Here is a 3,522-nt window from a genome sequence, read left to right as displayed (position 1 = left end):
TGCCTGTATTCATACTGTTTTGACTCTAAAAATAAAACAATATATAAAACAGGGTATGATTATTTCTCATTTGCTCTATGACTCACTACTTGAACTCAAAACTGGCCAGAAACCTGCTTTGTGGAGAGCAAGTTCCCTCTTCCTCAACTACCCTTTATACTGCTGCTAACAGAAAAGTGAAGGTGTAGAAGTAGGAGAATGTGTACAAAACCATGGGAACTGGTGCAGGTGCCCACTAAGTATTCCTTCCTGAGCCCACAAAACCATCCTGGATCAGAAAACAAGGAACCACAAGACCATGCAACAATTTTGTGTCTGTTTTATGTCATGTTTCTGCTATGTACTAGGGACTATTCCATCATCATTACTTTTTTTTTTTTGCCTCCAGGGCACTGAAGCTTTGTGCTGGCAATACAGACCCACTGCTTCTGGTGGCCATTTTTTTCACTTTGTTAGAAAGAACATAGAATAATTGAGGGAAGAGGGGGATATAAAGAGGGAAAGAGAAAGACAGACACAGCTTATGAAGCATTCCCACTACAGGTGGGGAGTGAGGACTCAAATCCAGATTTTCTTGTGCTGGTACTTGCACTTAGTACTATGTGCACTTACCAAAGTGCACCACTGCCTGGTCCCACATTACCTTTGTATCTTAATGCTAAACTAATATAAGCCCTGTGAAATTGCCATCACCATTTCATAGTATTTAAAACACACAGAGGTTAAATAACTTGAATGTGAAATGGAACGTGTTTGGCAGTTCTTCAGAAAGTTAATCATGGAGTTATCAACTGAGCTAGCAATTTCACTCCTACAGATATACTAAAAACATTGTTACACAAAAGCTTGCACATGTATTCTCATAACAAAGTTGCTGAAAAAACATTGTAAGTAATCCAAAGGGCCATTGGTTGCCGAACATATAAACAAAATACTGATGTTATCTATACAATGGAATTTTATCGCTTTATCATTATAAAGGAAATGAAGTACCACAGCATGTATTAACTCTACCAACATTATGTTAAATGAAAGAAACCAGAAACACAAATCTATATGTTTCATTATCCTTTCTCTATGAAATGTAGAGATATGGAAAAATACCTACAAATATAGAAATACAGAAAGAAAGTAGACACATGGTGGCCAGAAACTGGGAGAGAAAAAGAAGTAACTGCTAATGAGTATAGGGTTTCTTTTAAGGATGACAAACATTTTATGGAATTAGATAGTGGAGATGGTTGCACAATGTGAATATACTAAAACCCATCAAATCTTTGTAACATACTATATGGTACATGCCTGTAGCATGTTTAGTGTCTTTTTAGATTTTTTAAACTAAAAAAAAATGCCTTTGAGATTGATCCAAGTCATCATATGGCAGTATTTACTTCTTTTTTACTGTCAAATATTAATCTGGATATATTGTAGTTTGTTTAACCTTTCACCCATTAAGAATGTGTAGATTATTTCCAGTTTTGGTTTTGAGTTATTACGAGTACAGCTACTATAAACATTCATATAAGTTTTGATTTCTCTGGAATATATGCTTAGGTGTGCAATTACTAGGCTGTGTGGTAATATCAAGTTTAATTTTTTAAAGAAATTATCACACTTATCTTCTAGACTGGTTGTACCACTCTACGTTCCTATAGGCTTCCCTGTATCTTGGCAAGTACCAAATATTTCACTGTTTCTTTTTAGTCATTCTGGTTCATGTCTAGTGATATTTCATTGTAGTTTTAAATCTTATTTTTGTTTTAGGCTGGTCTCAGCCTTTAGGTAGTGAATCTGTTGGATAGAAATGTCTAGGGGCACTCACCTAGATCCATACATGTAAATCCCTATAGACATTTCCCTGACTGGAAAAAAGTCTATGGCTGAAACAATTTTTGTGATTCATGATAATGATTGCAAGCCACACCTCAGTAATAACCACCAAGAAACTTTAAAATCACATGGTTTGTTAGTAGATCCAGGCACATCTGAGGCAACACAGAGAAAATTAGAACACTTGAGCATCTGAATTTGTTGGTATAGAGAGTGGGATGCCTAGGGTCTCATGTTTTTTCTTTTTTTTATTTAAGAAAGGATTAATTAACAAAACCATAGGGTAGGAGGGGTACAATTCCACACAATTCCCACCACCCAATCTCCATATCCCACCCCCTCCCCTCATAGCTTTCCCATTCTCTATCCCTCTGGGAGCATGGAACCAGGGTCATTGTGGGTTGCAGAAGGTAGAAGGTCTGGCTTCTGTAACTGCTACCCCACTGAACATGGGCATTGACTGGTCGGTCCATACTCCCAGTCTGCCTCTCTCTTTCCCTAGTAGGGTGGGTCTCTGGGGAAGCGGAGCTCCAGGACATATTGGTGGGGTCTTCAGTCTAGGGAAGCCTGGCTGGCATCCTGATGACATCTGGAACCTGGTGACTGAAAAGAGAATTAACATACGAAGCCAAACAAATTGTTGAGCAATCATGGACCCAAAGCTTGGAATAGTGGAGAGGAAGTGTTAGGGGGGTACTCACTGCAAACTCTAGTGTACTTTTGCTTTCAGGTATATATTTTGCAGTAGTTTACGGATACTTGTGAGCATATGCTCTCTCTCACAGAAACTGGTGTATATTTTTTCTCTTTATTGATGAATTTAAGATAAAAATAGTGGAAGGGAAAAGCAAGGTCACTCAGATGCCCAGTTGTCTAGGTCACCCAGGGTTTCTAAATGGAAAACTATGGGTGGAGTGAATTGGCTTCTTATCTAGTCATATGTAGTTGGATATGTGTTTATTCAAGATGGATGTATTTAAATAGGTGTCCCAGCAACCATAAGCTAAATTTCAGACACTTACAATAAAAAAGTTAATTGGTGTGTGCTTAAAATACACTTTTTTAAAATGAAAAAAATTCTTTATTGATAATAAATTAACCGGAGATATATTATGTGGAAAACAAAGAGGCATCATACATATAACACACACACACACACACACACACACATATATATATATATATATAATGCTACCATTTGGAATAAATAGAAATCCAAGACCATCATTATGTATATGTGTGGTGTGCATACATGTGTGTCTATGTATCTATGTGTTTATTTGCAATACACTTTTCTTAATGGTTAGTAGTGGTGAACATCTTTTCATAGATTTCTTCACTATATATACAGGACATTCTGTGAAATGTCATAAATATATATAATTTTTATTTATAAAATGGAAACACTGAGAAGACCATAGGATAAGAGGGGTACAATTCCACACAGTTCCTACCACCAGAACTCCCTATACCTTCCCCTCCCCTGATAGCTTTCCTATTCTTTAACCCCCTGGGAGTATGGACCCAGGATTTCTAATTGGATTATTAGTTTATATGTGTGTATTCTAGATACTAGTCCTTTGTTGAGCATATGATCTGCAGATGACCTCTCCTAATATGTAGCTTATCTTTTCATTCTTTTAACAAGGTCTTTTGTAGAGAAAATATTTTTAGTTAAATCTAATTTGCTAA

General features: G+C 36.6%; 1 protein-coding gene across 2 annotated transcripts in view; it reads right to left on the bottom strand.

Annotated features, from left to right (window-relative positions):
- Positions 1 to 3,522, bottom strand: part of P2RY4 (pyrimidinergic receptor P2Y4) — a 575,290-nt gene that overhangs the window by 378,994 nt on the left and 192,774 nt on the right. The gene's annotated exons all lie outside the window — the stretch shown is intronic.

The sequence above is a fragment of the Erinaceus europaeus genome, chromosome X, assembly GCF_950295315.1.
Source record: "Erinaceus europaeus chromosome X, mEriEur2.1, whole genome shotgun sequence".
Lineage (NCBI taxonomy): Eukaryota > Metazoa > Chordata > Mammalia > Eulipotyphla > Erinaceidae > Erinaceus > Erinaceus europaeus.
Note: the sequence above shows the minus strand (reverse complement) of the source record. Positions and strands in the feature narration are given on the sequence as shown.